At 40.2% G+C, this 18,736-nt stretch overlaps 1 protein-coding gene across 4 annotated transcripts in view; it reads left to right on the top strand.

Annotated features, from left to right (window-relative positions):
* Positions 1-3,234: 3,234 nt before the first annotated feature.
* The window catches only part of llgl2 (LLGL scribble cell polarity complex component 2), a 47,387-nt gene continuing 31,885 nt past the window's right edge, over positions 3,235-18,736 (top strand). For 3 of the 4 annotated variants that reach the window (XM_080305254.1, XM_026177583.2, XM_080305253.1), the window contains exon 1: positions 3,235-3,385. The gene's annotated coding sequence lies outside the window, so the exon portion shown is untranslated. The remainder of the gene's footprint in view (positions 3,386-18,736) is intronic. The other variant, XM_026177584.2, reaches the window with a different exon arrangement.

Raw genomic sequence — 18,736 nt, 5'->3', positions numbered from 1 at the left:
CTGCACACAAAAAGAAGAAAAGGAATTAGCCCCACTAGAAGTCATTAGTATTACTGATTAAATATTTTTATTTACTTTTTTTCTTTTTTTTTTTACATGAAAATACATTTTTTGTCCTATACACTAACATTAAGGATTCATGAAAACAACACCTGGGGACATCAAGGAAATATCTTTTCATTGAGGATACTTTATTTAGCTTCATGTTCTGTGCCTCGATGTGTAAATAAAAAAAAAAAGTTTTGTTATCACATTAGTTATAATAAAATCATATTTGATTCCCTGCTGAATTTTTGAGTTTAATCACTCATGGAAAAATCAAACAAACAACAATCTCTAGATTTTATGGTTTTTTTTTCATTATAATGGAGAACACCAATAACCAAAACAAAAACACAAATATTGCATCAAATATCAAATGAATTGATTTGCTTGGCTTTGAGTGAAATAAGTATTTAATCGATTACAGTCAGAATTCTAGCTCCCACAGATTGGTTGTGTGCCCATGTGGCACACAGATTAATTTTAAATTCAATTTCATTCTTATTTATATAGCACCAAATCACAACAACAGTCGCCTCAAGGGACTTTATATTGTAAGGTAGACCCTATAATAATACATACAGAGACAAAACCCAACAATCATATGACCCCCTATGAGCAAGCACTTTGGCGACAGTGGGAAGGAAAAACTCCCTTTTAACAGGAAGAAACTTAAGGCTCAACCAGGCTCAGGGAGGGGCAGCCTCAACCAGTTGGGGTGAAAGAAGGAAGAAAGGACAAGGGACATGCTGTGGAAGAGAGACAGAGATTAATAACAAGTGTTATTTAATGCAGAGAGGTCTATTAACACATACTGACTGAAGAAGAAATAATCAATGCATCATCCCTCAGCAGCCTACGTCTATTGCAGCATAACTAGGGGAAGATTCAGGGTCACCTGGTCCAGCCCTAACTATATGCTTTAGCAAAAAGGAAAGTTTTAAGCCTGATCTTAAAAGTAGAGATAGTGTCTGTTTCCTGAATCCAAACTGGAAACTGGTTCCACAGAAGAGGGGCCTGAAAACTGAAGGCTCTGCCTCCCATTCTACTTTTAAATACTCTAGGAACAACAAGTAAGCCTGCAGCCCAAGAGTGAAGTGCTCTAATGGGGTGATATGGTACTACAAGGTCATTACGATAAGATTTTGAATTCAATTCTGGATTTAACAGGAAGCCAATGAAGGGAAGCCAATATAGGAGAAATCTGCTCTCTCTTTCCAGTCCCTGTCAGCACTCTTGCTGCAGCAGTTTTTCAGCGTCACTCTGAGACAGGATATTTCTAATTTTAGAGGTATTGCGCTAATGGAAGAAAGCAGTCCCACATATTTGTTTAGTATGTGCATTGAAGGACATATCCTGGTCACAAATGACTCCAAGGTTCCTCACAGTGTTACTGGAGGCCAAGGTAATGCCATCCAGAGTAAGAATCTGCTTAGATACCATATTTCTAAGCTTTTCAGGGCCGAGTACAATAACCTCAGTTTGATCTGAATTGGACTGGAATGGACCATCAGCAAGAAGTTTGGACAGAAGGTGACAACTTTCAAGGCAATTATTCAGAAATGAAAGAAATATAAAATGACCATGAATCACCCTCTGTCTAAAGCCCAAAACAATATATTGTTTCATGTGGTGCAGATGAGCATGAGAAAGGTGGTGGATCAGCCCCAAACTACACAGGAAGTGCTGAGGGCAAGTGGGATCAGTCACCCAGAACACTATTAGTAACACACTACACCATAATGAATTGAAATTTTGCAGTGTCTGCAAGGTCTCCTTGCTCAGGATAAGGGATATGTAAGGGCCCATCTAAGTTTGCCAGTGAACACTGACATAGTTCAGAGAGGGCTTGAGAGAAAGCACTCCCAAGTGGTCAGATGAAACCAAAATCAAGCTGTTTGGCCTCAACCTGACCTGCCATGTTTTTAGGACGACAAATGGCCTGTATTTGTATAGCGCTTTACTAGTCCCTAAGGACCCCAAAGCGCTTTACACATCCAGTCATCCACCCATTCACACACAGGTGATGGCAAGCTACATTGTAGCCACAGCCACCCTGGGGCGCACTGACAGAGGCGAGGCTGCCACCAGGCCCTCTGACCACCACCAGTAGGCAACGGGTGAAGTGTCTTGCCCAAGGACACAACGACAGAGACTGTCCGAGCCGGGGCTCGAACTGGCAACTTTCCTATTACAAGGCGAACTCCCAACTCTTGAGCCACGATCGCCACCAAATGCTGAGTATGACCCAAAGAACACCTTCCCTAAAAACACCATCCAAATCTGACCAGTTTCCAGTGTATTAGTTACAAAGAGGTCTCTCTCCTCATTGAGAATTAAGATCTAGAACCTCTTAATTCTGTTCTGAGTCTTCTTCATTGGTATGGTAAATGCAAAAACTGACAGGCTGATATGGCTGATATATCTGAACAGTGTTTATGGTAAAACATTCAGTGCTGTGTAAAAGTCTTTGTGTAATTTTTAACAGTGGTATTTGTCTGATAGTATTGCTATCCACAGTTTGTTTCCACTCAGTGGTGTTTTCTAGTTAGGAAACAATCAGACAAACAGGAGTTTTAAAGGATTACAGTTAAATTTGTAATCCTATTCCACATGTCACTACAAGAGTGTGATTAAAGTGGCTCATTTACATTTTGAGAGAAGCCAGTTGAGTCTAATAATAGTGTTGATGATATAATTTTCACCATGTACATATGCACAGATCCGATAGAAACTCAAAGTAAAGGTCAGGTGGTAGATGGATAAAAAAAAATAACAAACTCTGCTTCGTCGATAGTCACGTTTTGAAGGGTTTAGCCAGTTTCTAGAAATGAATGTTAGTCCTTCCAAAGTGGGATAGATGCTGTCTCTTCTAACATCACCAGATTTTCCCCAGGAACTTTATCAATTACCAGCCTACATGCGGCTAGATATGCCGCTCTTGGTTCGTCGTTTTCAACCAAATTTCAAAGCAAACCACTGACCGGACGTCTGCACACGTTTACGAGGTGTGCTTGAATGTGTCATGAGGGCGGAGTTAGCACAGCAGTGAGGTTTAGCCTAGCAGGAAATACTGAGGCTAACCACCGCAGCGGTGGAAAACAAAAACCAGCCAACCCAGTTTTAGTTCCTTATAGATCTTTAGATGTGATAGTTGCTCAACAAGAAGCCTGTCGCCTGGATTCCGGGAATACTTATTCACGGCGTGTCTACGTCTTCCTCGACTCTGGAAGGGGAGAGATACCTCTTTGTAACTAATACACCGGGAACTGGTCGGATTTGGAATTTCTTTCAACGGCTGTAAACGGTGCACCTCTGCTGAGCAACGGCCGTTTGGAATCAGGTGGGTTAGGAAGTCGGACCGCACGCTCTCAGACCTTGTGCCCGTAGTTGTTGTGAACCGTCCGGCTAACAGTTTATTCCATGCTGTTTACTCTTCAGTATGTACACACTTCAGCTGAAGCTAGCTCAAGTTGTGTGTAGAGCCAGAATGTCATTTGCCAGTTTTTCTATGGTTAGCTTTCTAACCATCTGAAGTAAACCAAGCAAAACAGGCATATGAGCGTTGCCTCAAAAATCAGTTTTGTGTATATTTTTCTCAAAATTTTCATACCGATTACAATCGCAAGAATGGAGTCTTGCGATGACAGACGCTTTAACTTTCGGCAAGTCGTCGAGTTTTAAAAATGTAATACAAGGTGGACTGATTGAAATGACCGTCTCACATCAGTAACTTGCCTTCTTTATTAAATTTTAAAGAATGACTATAACCACACCAGTCAGCTTTTGTATGTAATTGGTAGTTTTCGCCATCGGTTAGCTTGTTTTCATTCTTAAAGCTACAGTAAACCTAATTGCAGCAGCCTGAAGCCATTCAGTTATTAAGACAAGTCCACACGGAAGAAAATTGGGTAGAAATGGATTAGCAGTTTCCCGCAAGATGTCAGCAGTATTAGAGAAACTGGGGAATTTCTTGCTAACCTGCATGTGCAGCCAGGTGAGTACTAGTTGCAGCTAATGTTGCATAATGACGGCGACATCTAACCTGACTAAGGTGTGTCTCAGCAGTCAGTATGTTAGTAAGCCCTTTGAGTCAACGGTCTGGTTTCAAGAGTGAGTAAGTACTGTGTTTGGGGAGGGGGAGTACGAGGAAGGCGGTTTCACCTGTTTGGCTGGTTTCACGATAATTCGTATTTATAAAACTGCTGACATTGTATCCACCGAGTCAGAGCTGAGCTGAAGTCCTGAATCCTGCGTATGTACTGTGATTGCTTCGTCTAATCAGCTCAAATTCATATGAAGTATTCCTCACTATGAGGAACAAACTAGTAATGATGTGTAAGACAACATCAGACTTTGTAAAACAAAATGAATGAAGCAGGGTTTTCCCCATCAGTTTACACACTAAAGATTTATTTAAAATTTCTGACTACTTAATAAGGAACATCAGCCATATTACTATATTGCTCTGGTCTGCCTAAATGTGTGAGAGTGTGTGTGAGTGAGGTGAGGTGTTGCCAAAAGGTATTTTAGTGAAATGATAAATGCCATCTTGACCGACAGACATGAAAAATCAATTTCCATTATTTCCTTTGCTCTTGCCTCATTTCGGCTCAGTGTTTACTGCACTCTGCTGTCATATGGTCTCTTTTTGTCTTTCTCTTGTAGGTGCACTTAATCATACATATATGCATCACATGTGAAGTGTCACAATGTGAAGATATTAAAAATGGTAACGATATATTTTGTCACTTGTATTCAAAATAAAAGTGTTACAGAAACATAACAGGAAAGAAGTTCAACTCACGTGCTCACAGTTTATCATGAAGTCACAAATGTTTGCAATGAAAAGCTGTTGGCATAGATGGTGTGAAATGGGTCCAAACCGCTGGCTTTCTCTGTGCAATGTCAGCTTTCCAGTTAGCAACAGGTGCATGCTTGGGGCCTTAATCACTGAACAACATTGAATTTCATTGAGTAACTTGGCTTGTTATCACCAAAATGGAACCACCCATATGCAAAAAAGTTGTTCTATTAAATGGTGCAAAAAAAGAAAAGAAAAAAGAATCGGAATCTGTTTTATTAGAACAGCCATTGTTCAGCATTCACACTGTACAGTCTGGACAGGTTACTGCCAAATGAAGCACAGGCTGTGTACTTCCACCTGCATGAGCCCAGGACTAGTCAAACAAAAGCCTTTGTTCTCAGGCTTGGTGTTATTCCACCTGCATTGCAAAGTCCACCTGAAACTATTATAGAGGCAAAATAAATGGCCCCTCCCAAAAGTGAGGCAAGCTGGAGGGTGTTCACCTCTTCTAAAGGAACAGTCCTGAACATTACCAGGAATTTTGGTTTTAGTTGTTCACACAATGCAAATATAAGGAAACGATGGACAAAGCTTTGCCATCAAAGGCTTCAAATTTTTAAACTTTTGAATGGGGAGGTTAATTTTTACTAACCTTTTACAGGTAACCCTAACCCAAAGACGAAGACGTTGCTTGGCTCAGACAGTCAGCTTGCTAAATTGATTAGGGCAATGCACTGAACGAAGCTGTTCTTTGGTTTGCTAATGGAAAAGCATAGGATATCCAAATGTAAAACCTCATGTTTTGTGTTTGCCAGCTCAATAGACACTATTAGAACATAACTGAAAACTTGACACTGTAAACATTGTTCCAGAGGATAGCCTAACCCTGAGAATGAAAGGCTCTGCACACTTAGCCTCAAGGAAGTTTGTCAGTAGATCCTCATCACGATCATTGTTTGGGTAAACATGAAGTCAGAGCTTATGACATCACTGGTACTTCATGGAAATGATTGTTTATAGTGTTCTAGATTGAAACAAAGCAACTCTAGATGTGAAGATTTTGATATTAGTTTTCATAAAGCAGTGCGTATGTGTGCTCATCCAATACCTTTCTCTCTTGGATAAAAGAAAAGACCTACAACCAATTTAAATTCTAACAATTTACTTTTTTGAAACCACAAACAATTGTGGTAATGTAACGACACTGTTTGCGGGTCGAAGTGTGTGTTGGATGAGGTTCCCATCTGTAGTGCTTTGTTTCTTTTTCTGCCAAGAACTATTGAGCTGTCATTGTCTTCCTGTTAAAAGTGAGTTTTTCCTTCCCACTGTCGCCAAAGTGCTGCTCATAGGGGGTCATATGATTGTTGGGTTTTTCTCTGTATCTATGAAGCGCCTTGAGGCGACTTTTGTTGTGATTTGGCGCTATATAAATAAAATTGAATTGAATCATTAAATATTTGTAACACTATATGTTTTTAAAAAGTTGAGGTGTATATACTACAGCTGATGAGCTCCTGGTTTCTCAGGTACCAAATGTTTTAACACTTCAGATGGGTCTGGGCGATATGGCCTAAAATCCATATCACGGTATAATTTGAAGCACGTGCGGTAACGATATATATCTCGATATATTCTTTTCTTCTGTATAACGTATTTTACACACTATCAGGCACACTTAAAATCCTTTAATTTTCTCGAAAATCGACAGTGTGCCTTATGTATGAATTCTGGTTGTGCTTACTCACCTCGAACCGATTTTATGTGGTACACGGCACGCAGAAATCCAAAAATGTTTTAGTACGGCTTTGGTAAGCTATGAACCGCTTGATGGATTGTCGGAGCATTACGGCTGCCGTAGTCAGGAGCCTTGTGGAGTAATCTGGGTCCAAAACTCCGTCTGCTGCAGGTCCCAAAGTCAAACAAACACTGCGGCATCACTGACAGTTAAAAGCTGTCTAAATTCTTTCATTTTTAATAACATGATCAGCGTTGCTGCTTTACCAGGTGCAACAATTAAGTTTAACATCCAGGCATCCATGAAAACAGGATTCATTAAATTCAACGGAGTTAGAAGTTAGCAGGAAGTAACTCGCTAGTTTCCACCTAAACATGATATAGCATGTTCTGGCAGAGAGATATCTGAAAAAATTCAAACGTACAGCTCTGCTATCACTTCCAACATAAATGAAGAGAGAAAACTAAACAGCAGTGACGTTTGTAGGGTTACTGAAGTAGAACTAGTTGGTATATAACAGGGGTGCCCAATCCCGGTCCTCGAGAGCTACCGTCCTGCAGCTTTTCGATGCATCCTTGTTCCCACACACCCGAATCAAATGAATGGCTTGTTATCAGGCCTTTGCCAAACACGATGGCATGCTGAAGAGGTAATCAAACCATTTGATTCAGCTGTGTTGGAGTAGGGATGCATCTAAAAGCTGCAGGATAGTAGCTCTCGAGGACTGGGATTGGGCAGCCCTGGTATATAATGATGTGCTACGTGATTGCTAGCAAAACAGCTACGTTAGCATAACATTAGGACAGTGAAGCTGAAGGACGAACGCTAACAGTTTTCCACTCAATAAAAGTTAACGAATAGAGCAGCTGCGAGAGAATTCAGCATTAATGAATCAATGGCACGGAAGTGGAGGAAGCGCAGTTTTTGGCTTTCCCCATATTCCAAAAGTGCTTTGTGTCTTTGCTATTACTGTCGCCCGGCATAATTTGCAAATGATATTTTTTCAGCCGCTGCAATTCTTTCGACCAAAACAGCTACCGCTTGATGACACCATCAACATGCACTAGAGCGGTATAGTCAAAATCTCAACCATTGGCCCAATTTATATCGTTTATGCCGTTTATACCGCCCACCCCTAACTTCAGAACAGAATCACTGTGTTTAGATTTCAAGCTTAAGATCAGCTGATGGTGAATAATACGCACATGTACACGAGGTTGCCTGATTTGCAAGTGATGCAGCAGATTCAGGCTCTTTCAGGTAACTGTTCTTGAAGCTCAATTCTGCATGCTCAAACCAACTGAGTGTGGAGGACAAAGCTCAAAGGAACAGGAGTCCTAATGTGATTGGTCAGGTTCAAAGCAGTGACGTTGCAGCATCTACGATGGAAAGGTTCAGGTTACTGCGTTAAACAGAGTTACACTTTGGCAGAAACATAAGCGTTGTATTAAAACATTTGTTTACAATTTTGAAAATGAGGTTTCCGAATTAGCTAACAACGGCTGTTTGATGTGTAGCAGTGAAAATACTGACACGTTTATTACATTATTACGAAGCTGAAGAAATCTAAAGGAAAACAGAAATGAAAATTGTACGCGTTTTATGCCGCGAATCATCATGATTGAACAGGTCACACAACTTGAGAGCTCACATGGTTCACCTGAGGTGGGTGATCACAGTCTCTGATCAAATGAAAATGATCAGTTTTTTACAGGTGAGGAACTATCCTATCCTAAATTCTACATTTAATTAAAAGTAGTTGATCAAATTAGTTTCATTTATACAGCACCAAATCAAAACAACAGTCACCTCAAGGGACTTTATAATTGTAAGGTAGACCCTACAATAATGCATACAGAGAAAAATCCAACAATCATATGACCCCCTATGAGCAAGCACTTTGGCAACAGTGGGAAGGAAAAACTCCTATTAACAGGAAGAAACCTCCAGCAGAACCGGGGTCAGGGAGGGGCGGCCATCTACGTCGACCAGTTGGGGTGAGAGAAGGAAGACAGGACAAAAGACATGCTGTGGATGAGAGCCAGAGATTAATAACAAGTATGATTCCATGCAGAGAGGTCTATTAACACACAAGCCATAAGGTAAGCACAAAAAGAGAGTTTAGTCAAAGCTGTGTCCCAGATGTCACACAGGCACTTTTATTAATATACAGCATAGATGTACATGAAGAAATTACTCAAAAATAAATTATCAGCATTTATTAAATAATAATGCTCCATAAATAAAAGAAAACAATGTTGTTTTTGTGCATAACAAAAAGCTCACAATTGAGCAGTCAAAATGTAAACTAAAAGACGATGAGCATAATAACAAAGACAGATTTCACAGCTGCTCTATTCCCAAGTTCTACTGCGTGACTGACAGCCTTGAGTTTGAAATCCTCTTTGTAACCATGTCTCTTAAGAGGTGCCATTTATGGTCCTTATACACACACAATACGGTAATATTACGTTGAAGCACAGTACATATCACTCCGCGAGGCTCCAGACTACGGTAGCCGTAATGCTCCGACATTCCATCAAGCGGTGCAGCTCCGTAGCTTACCAAAGCTTACCCAATTTCGCTGTGCAAGAAACTGCACAATGACAATAAAAAGCTCTAAGTCTCTAAGTCTAAAGTTTTACTAAAACATTTTTTGAAAGATTGCTGAGCGGCGTGTACCACATAAAATCAGTTGGCGGTCAGTAAGCACAACCAGAATTCATACATAAGGCGCGCTGTCGATTTTTGAGAAAATGAAAGGATTTTAGGCCATGCAGCCCCTGTCGTTAGCGCGGTTAGCTCGCTAACACGTTGACGCTGTTCACCCCCACGCACGGGGTGGTCCGCGGTAACTCATTAACAGATTTTCCGTGTTCATCTTGTCGCTGCCTGCAGGTGAAGCTATGAGGGAGGGGGAGTTGTGTTCAGTGAAGGAGAGGCGAGGCTGAGTAACGTTGCATAGAGACAAAAGTGGACGAAAGAGAGGCAAACTTGCGGCTCCACAAGTATAATTATAACGTAACATAGACTATATCGATATAAACGATATTGTCACATCTTATATCTCGTATGAAAATATATCCATGTTTTTTAAAAAACTCGATATATCGCCCAGCCCTAACACATTCTATAAAAGTAATCTTTTACTGAAGTAAAACTGTTTTGCATTGAAATGTACTTGAAACAAAACACAATTGTTGAGTCATTAAAGCGTACACAACAGCTGGAGACAATTCACTGTAGCTAAATTGCAACATCATGTCATTTATTTTTATTTTTATTTTTTTTTATATGATATCTGCCTTATTCTTCTAGATAGAAATAGAGCTTTGAACAGAGTACAGAATCAAACACTCACCTTTGTAGCATGCAGTGTTGTGTTGAATAATTATTTTCATGATAGTTTTCATCAACAACCTTTTTCTCTGATGAGATAACGAAATAAAAACTAATGCACGAGGACAAAAACTGAGGAAATGTATAGACACCTTCTTTAGCAAATACAGACGCTGAAACATTTTCTCTTCACAAGCCATCAGCATATTGAATACGTACAACATACACACAGTAATACACATGCACTCATAAACCTATACATCACTACCACATGAGACAAATGCAATTCTTGAGAGCAACCTTGCATATCTGTATAAGTTGTATCTGCCAGAATCACTTTGAGGCAGTCCAAAAGTCTTTTTCCATGGTTTCGCCGAACTCCTTGTACCTTGCACTCCCACAGCCTAACCAAGCTTGATAATAGAGCAGGGAGATATGACCAAAAATATTTATCACGATATAAATTTGAAAATTTGCGATAACGATATAACTGACGATATAATTGACAATAGACAAAACACTTTACAACTCCACAACTTTATTTGTGCAAAAAAAACCAACCCATCAATGTATTTTCACTTAAACAAGCAGCTGTTTTTTATGTGCATTAGTTATATAAATACAAGTTATATAAAAATGTAACAGTGCAAATGCAAATTCCTTGCTGACAGTTTAACCAAAAGGCATTTCCAGTGGAAACTGGCCGACATATCCTCAGCATAACCATGTATAATATCCACAAAACTTAAAGAGGTTATACACACACAATACGGTAATATTATGTTGAAGCACAGTACGTATCACTCCGCGAGGCTCCTTGCTACGATAGCCGTAATGCTCCGACAATCCATCAAGCGGTGCGGGTTCGTAGCTTAGCAAAGTAAACACAACCAGAGTTCATACATAAGGCACACGGGATTATAAGGGGCACTGACGATTTTCAGAAAAATCAAAGGATTGATTTTAAGTGTGCCGTATTTTCCAAAAAAACACGGTAATAACGACAGCTCGCTAGCATGCGCTACCAAAAATTGTGCTTTGTTGTGTATCTGACGGACGAAAGCTAAACCAGTTCCACACCACTGAAGTTGCACTTTTACAAACCAGTTCTGGTTCATCTGTTTCATTCAACGATCCGCTTTCACCCTTCTCATTCTCTGTTGCCGCCATGCTTTTGCCGCCATGTGCGTATGAAAACAAAGGCACTGTGCATGCACGTTTTACCCATGTTCTATCACGATATTTCATTTTCTTATCATTGCCCAACATTATACCAGTATTACTGTGAACGGTATGATATGGCCCAGCCCTACTTGAGAACATTCTACTTTCAGCCTGATAGGACTCCTTCAGCTTTGGTGTCCACCAGCTGGTTCCACCACAACAGGCACCAACCACCTTGCTGCAACCTCAGCAATAGAGGTGCTGAACATTGTCCCCAGTCTCCCTCGGAAGGCTGTCGAACCTCTGTCAGAGGTGAGAGTTGAAAAGCTCGTGGACCAGGGCCTCTGCTAGGCATTCCCAGCTCATCCTCGCTATATATTTGGATGTGGCATGTCTGTCCAGCTTCGTCCCTCACTACCTGACCCAACTCAGGTGATGATCAGTTGATTGCTTCTCTCCTCTCTTAATCTGAGTGTCCAGAACATATGGCTGCTTAGCCAAATCAATTTATTTAAACAGCACTGCTGTGTTGGCACAAGGCATAAAAGAAGATAGCAGTGGATGAATGTTAAAGGATACACATAAACTTAGTTACAGCACTTTCAGAAAGACACCTACTGGGATGATACTATTCTCTACTGCTGTGTAATTCATTATTGTAAATTTAAGTGTCATTAGGAAATGATCAGACAGCAGGGTGCTCATGGAATACTGTTAAATGCTCCGTTTCTATGCCATATGTTAAAACAAGAACTAGAGTGTAATTAAAGTGGTTGTTTTACATTTTAAAATTTGCCAATTGAGTCTAATAACAGATTAAATGCTGTGTTGAGGATGTCATTTTTAGCTACTACATGGATGTTATAATCACCCCCAATCATTATTTTATCTGAGCTGAGCACAAAATCAGAAATAGGACTGGTTGTTAAGTTTTGCAGCTGAGGTGGACAAGGCTGAGAATCAGGCTTTCGACTGGATTAAAGCTCTGTCTGGGTCTTTGGTTGATTAATAAGCTAGCATGGAAGATTGCTGCCACCGCACCCCCTCTTCCTGTGCTTCAAGGTTTCTGATAGTTAGAGTGACTCGGGGGTGTTGACTCATTTAAGCATAATCATCCTGCTGTAACCAGGTTTCTGTAAGGCAGAGTAAATTGATTTCTTGATCAATTATTAATTCATTTACTAACAGAGACTAGGAAGAGAGAGACCTAATGTTTAATAATCCACATTTCACTGTTTTGCTCTTGGTGCAGATATGGATGCTGTATTGTTCTCTCTTTGATGTTTTTTATGTTTAAGTCATTTTTGCTGGTTTTTAGTTTGTTTGTTTTTTTTCGGGGGGGTTGTCGGTTTGGGAGCTGACACAGTCTCAACGGGGATGGGGTTTTGGTGGTATACTGGGGGCTTTTGTTTAAGACCATCACCCAGCCATCCTGTTTTCGCAGCTCCTCAGGACAATCAGCCAGGGGAGCGCTATTGGGGCCTACGCTACCTTCACCTGCTCTGGCTACAGGGCAGAGCAGTCAGTGAATTGAAACAGAGTCTCTAATTCAGGCCTCCAGAGCTACAAATAGGCTGCAGTTATTACAAGTATCATTACTGCTAAAGGAGGCCAAAGAGTAACTAAACATCTGACACAAAGAGCAGGAAAGTGCAGGAGGGACAGGTGAAGAGGCCATGCTGCTAGCGAATCCCTTAAGACACAATAAGTGAATACTGTGAATATAATTAGTGAGTGAATACACACAGTGTGCTTCAGATGAAGCATGTGAAGATTACACTATGAAATAAGAAGTTATCTGTAAGTTTTTAATTAAATTGGCTACGCAGATAAGCTACATAAAACACCACTGTGTGTTGGAACAGGGAGAAAAAAGTAACGTAACATATAACCCACATATGTAACCCATACGATTTAAATAGATTATTTTCTTGTGACACTGCTTAGTTTAGTTCTATACTCTCTCCTGGTCTTGTGTGTATTTATTTCAGTTGTATGTTTCATACACACTTTTGTTTTGTTGTTGCTGTTTTTTGTTTTTGCTTAATTCATTGGTTATTTTATAACCAGTTCTTCTGCTTGTAAATGGTAAATGGCCTGTATTTGTATAGCACTTTTCTAGTCCCTAAGGACCCCAGAGCGCAGTACTGTGTGTACTGTTTGTTTATATGGACTGAATTAAGACTGCGAGGAAGAGACGAGAAGAGATATGGCCACATTTCACATGTGATGTCAGGGGAAATGGGAGCCTTTGTGAACCTTATGGAGCAACTCACCAGTAAAAGCACGACAAACTTTTACACTTTATACTTTAGTCAAATGAATTAACTTAAGATGATTGTCGATTAAATCTAATCAGAGTTAAGCGATTTGAATTCAGATGTGTAAATTACTAATAAAGTCACAAATGTTTGCAATGATGTAAATGTAAATGATGACTTTTTGAAAGTGAATTTTGCTTCATTGTAGCTGTTTAAGTATTTGTATTGTGCACCGGTGGATGTACTAATTTATCACTGGCATCACTTTCATACTCAAATCTTAACCGAAAAATTCCCAAGGCGTATTTTGAAGCACTCTCATCCAGTCCATCCAGCCATGGTATGTGGATTCATGTGTTTTCTGCAGACTGAACAACTTTTTGCTTATAGGTCTCTGTTTTGGCCTAAGTTAATTTCTAGATTATGAGTCTGGACTAATTGGGCAGGAGTGCAGTGGCTTCAGAACCTGCCTTAGAATCCTCCACTAGAAACACGTTTTGTTTTGTTTTTTCACTCAATCTGAGCTCACCTTGACACTGGCTCCGCCTCTTTGCCTACACACACTTGACAAAGAACAGACTCTAGCTCCACGTGAAACTATGATGGCATCATCTTCACTGCTGCTGTTGTGTCATCCGTGTTTTTCTTTAAAACTGGGGGCTGCTTGGGCTTAATGTTATCATACTTTTTATTCACACGCTGCTCCCAAATACACTTCTGTGGGAGGATGTTTTTAGTCGCAAATGTGGGTGAAGCACTCGCATGACAATGGCATGCTACAGAGCCATGCATTAACTGAAGCATCGAAGCAAAGAATTTGTGTTAAGGATTATTTATACTCTAATTGTTCAAATTACTTAATAAATCGCAGCATCCCTAATTTCCTTACTGTAGAGGAAGAACATTATGGAAAAGTTAGAAATGAACTTTGCCCAAAGTGCTAGTTATGCTTAAAAAAAGAAAAAAAAGAAATGAGAGATCTTGCTGTGAAAGATTGAACCATTCACTGCCTGCATTTTAAAACTGACTAAAACTAAATAAGAAACACATTTTAATAAATTATTGTAAAGGTGGAATAGTTTATTTTCTTGTCCGCATCTGCCTGCAGCTCTTAACATCCTCAGATCTGAGTCCTGTCTGATTCGGCTGCTCTTTGATTAATAATCCACACTTGGTAATGCAACAACTTGAGAAGGAAATCGCCTAGGATTTTGAAGTTGATACCATAGGTATAGTGGTTGTGTGGAAAATTGTTTGCCCACTTCCGGGCATTGTATTTGTCACACTTAAATGTTTCAGATCAAACAAATATCAAATAAATATTTGACAAAGATCACACAAGTAAACACAAAATACAGTTTCTAAATGAAGGTGTTTATTAAGAGGGGAAAGAGATCCAAACCTACATGGCCCTAACCCTAATAACCCTTTTTATGGCAAAGTCATGAGCACTGACCTTAATCGAGGCCTGCAGTTCTTTGGATGTTGTTCTGGGGTCTTTTGTGACCCCTTGGATGAGTTGTCTGCGTGCTCTTGGTGGCCAGCCACTTCTGGGAAGGTTTACCATTGTTCCATGTTTTTGCTATTTGTGCATAATGGCTTTCAATGTGGTTTGCTGAGTCCCACAGTTTCAAAATGGATTCATAACCTTTTCCAGACTGAAAATTACTTTGTTTCTGATTTGGTCCTGAATTTCCTGATCATGGCAGCAGAATGTCTGGCTTTTGAGTCTGTTGAAAAGCCATATCACCAGGTATATTCTTGTTTCACCGTCCACCTTTTCTGTAGCTTTCATGTTGCATTTAAATGACGTCGCAGGATGCACGGATGCATTGCTATGACGACAACCACGCATGTTAGGTAGAACCAGATTGTAGTGGAAAACCAGTCGATCTGAGTCGGATCATGGCAGTCTGTGGCAAGTTGATCCGAGTAGGTACTAATGGAAAAGGGACTTATGTGGCTATTGGGTAACTCCTAATAGTTAAAAGGCTAATGTTAATGTGAGCGCTGACCAGTTATTTAGTACTTCACCGTTGTTGAAATGGGAAATTTACTGGCCTCTGAAGCGTTAGTCAGGGGGAGGAGCTGTGTGTCTCTCCACAGTGGTACAGTGTGCAGGTGAGTATAGGCTGGAGGAGGCATAGATGGCACCGTTATTATTCACAGTTATTCACAGTTATTCAGTTACTATAGAATTTTTAATTTTAATTTTTTTTTTTTATTAACTCAACAGACACCTGCTTTTTCAGGTAGATGAGAGATGAGGGTCACCTAGAAGGATGTATGGGTGTTATTGACAGTAAAACAAAAGGCCTAGGTGGCAGCTAGAGACCTAAGTGGGAGCAAAATATTAACTATCTGACACCTTTGGTGTGTGCTGCCAGAAATGGGGGTAGTTACAGGTTCACCTGTTGAAGCTTTTCATAACTATGCAGATCGTGTGAACTGTAGGCTATTTTTTTTCCATCATTTTGATGCAAAATGTGTGAATGTGTGTGTGAATGGGTGGATGACTGAATGTAGTGTAAAGCGCTTTGGGGTCCTTAGGGACTAAGTAAAGCGCTATACAAATACAGGCCATTTACCATTTTACCATTCAAAATGGACTAAACTCTGAAGTAAAAATGCAACACCCAAAGGGTAAGATGTGTCCTTGATGATTTATAACAAGACAAAACATGAGCATCATGGCAACAAAAGAAAACTGTTTTATTTCAAGTTGCTCGTTTTCCTTTAATTAGGATTTTGTCTTTTTTTTTTTTAAAGTTAAAATCTATCAAATCTAATTATTCACCCACCTGTAGAGTTTTCTTTTTCTTTGTAAACTGAACCTTTTTTGTGATCAACTGACTATTTAAGATGTTTCTTTTTAATCATTCTTGATTGGCATGCTATATTTTTTTCACAGTAGCATGCAAGTGTATCTCTACAGGCTTTGTTTTCTGCAGACAGGAGTAAAAGTGGTGATGTATCGTACCACAATGTCCCTAAATCAAATAAAATACTAGGCAAATTATCAGATAATTCTGATCTGTAAGTATCATTTGTCTTTAGCAGTTGCCCTCATTTATCTTTGAGAACTATACCACATTTTAATCCCCTTGGAATTGGTTTTATATATATAACCACTTGGACCTTAAACACCTTTGTATGAAGTCCCTGTCATTTAATGGCTCAGGTCTGAAACTACTATCACTTAGAATCAGAGTTTAGTTAATGTAAACTTTGTGCACTCGACCACCCTCCTCTTAATCTTTGGTTTTTCATTATAGGAAGGAATGAGTGAGGTGGTGGGAGACGTGATATCCTGGCAGCCAGAGCTAACAATCTGTCTGTCTAGCAATCTAATGTTTGCTAAACTAAAGAGGGTAAAGAGAGGTACCTCTGCTATGTTTGCTGTAGTGCTGTACTCCTCTTGCCTCCGTCTCTTTCTGCTGTTTAAATACAAAAAAATTATGTTTTGCTTCATGCATATTCACCAGAAAAAGTTCTTTTTTTTCTCCAGGTTTCAGTAAAACATCTGTGGTTTCTATTTCATGCACCCTTTATACCTCCCTTTCCCCTTCAGAGCAAAGACATAACACCCCACAGCCCCCTAACTAGCAGTGGACCTTTTAGTAATCACTCATCCCGGTCATCGTAACTGAGAATAGTTCAGTGATTGCCAGCTGAAGATCACTGCGAGGTGAGGTCCTGTGTGTTCAGTTGATTTGGTGTCTTATGACGTGTTTCTTTGTGTGAGATAGGTGTGTTCACATGTGAAAGCAGTTCCTAGCAGCAGCTCTCATACAGCTCCTGCTTCCCCTGTGTTGACAGGATGAGTATTACTGTTTGTACCTGTAGTTTGTGACTTGATCAGATATCATTCAAGAAGACTTGTTCCTGTCTTGAGCGAGTGCTGGCATAGCTGCCATTGCAAAAGATCTCGAGTGGAATATTTTGGATGACATGGATTTGCAGCTACTCATCTTGAACTAAGCAGTATGTTAGCTTTGTGTTTAAGAGCCACGAGCTATGGAGCAGCTCTGCTTGGTTAAGCAGTGTGAGTTTCCTGTTGTGGGATATAGGCGTGTTTTTGCATGGCTGCACTCCCTAACTTAGATGGCTTGATGGATATACTGGGAATTTGATGATATCGCTGAGCTGTGTTATGAAAAGCAAACAGTGTCTTGCTGCTTGAGAGCAAAGGCATCCAGGATGGTATATTGAATAACATAAGAAGACAAGCCTGTTAAATTTGCAGTCAGAGGTAAATAAAGTCTAAATCATTATCTTCATGGGAGATAGGCTCATGGTGACCATAGTGATACAAGATGGAGTGTTTGCGGTCATTTGCTTCTCCAGGGGTGGCACGAACCAGCATTTGTGACATCACAATCCATTCTGCAGTCACCTGTTTCAGCCAACACACACACACACACACACACACACACACACACACACACACACACACACACAAACAAATCAAACATTTCTCCCATAAAAGAAATGTTTGATTCATGACCTGGACAGAGCTATGATGTTTTTAAGCAATTCTTATAGTGAATTTTGATGTTGAAATCTTGCTGTTTTTAATCAAAGTCAAAAATATGAGAAGATTGTGATCAGAGAATACAATGGTTGAAACAGAGCTGGTGCCAAGGTACACTTCAGAGTCCGGCTAATGCTTCTTTTTAGGTCAGACCTTCCCAAAGTGTGGGGCCGCAGAGCCATTGCAGGGGGGGCGGGATGCGGCGCTTGGACACTGCTAGCACAGGGCGGCCACAGAAACGCAAAGCAGGAGATGAAGCATCGCTGGCTATGTTTCCAAACCAACTTCATTCTAAGCCACTTGAAAATATGGTGAAGCATATCTGCCCTTTGGTTTCACCTGCACAAGTGCCGAGGTAGGTCTCCCTGCAGGATTGGTTTTCCCTGTGTCGGGAGCAGCGCTGGGCTGTTTAAATCACAGACAAACAGTATTCCACAGTTGTTTATGTTTTTAAACCCATTTTGCATAGAGAGGCGTTTTTTGAAAAAAGCATTGATAGCAATGTTGATTATTACACATGGAAAAAAAACAACTACAGTAAAAGAATCACACTATGACGCCTCTGTCTTTCTAAATGGAGGGACAGTAACTGTGTGTGTATGTAAGCGTGTAAAACCTGAAGATAGTAAGATTAACAGTATTTTGTCTCTATCTGCCATTCTGCAATTCATCTCGTGTAAACGTGGCGCACAGCGTGACGTGAAAAAAGGCACATACCTTTGACGTTGCGTGACGAACTCTGTATTCCTCGTCCACACGTAACGGGAAAAAAATGAGTTTTAGAAAATCTCAGTTTTCGATGATTCAAAACGCCGTTTACGTGTGGACGAAACAGCTGCGTTTTCAAAAATACC

The sequence above is a fragment of the Astatotilapia calliptera genome, chromosome 8 (genome assembly GCF_964374335.1).
Source record: "Astatotilapia calliptera chromosome 8, fAstCal68.1, whole genome shotgun sequence".
NCBI lineage: Eukaryota > Metazoa > Chordata > Actinopteri > Cichliformes > Cichlidae > Astatotilapia > Astatotilapia calliptera.
Note: the sequence above shows the minus strand (reverse complement) of the source record. Positions and strands in the feature narration are given on the sequence as shown.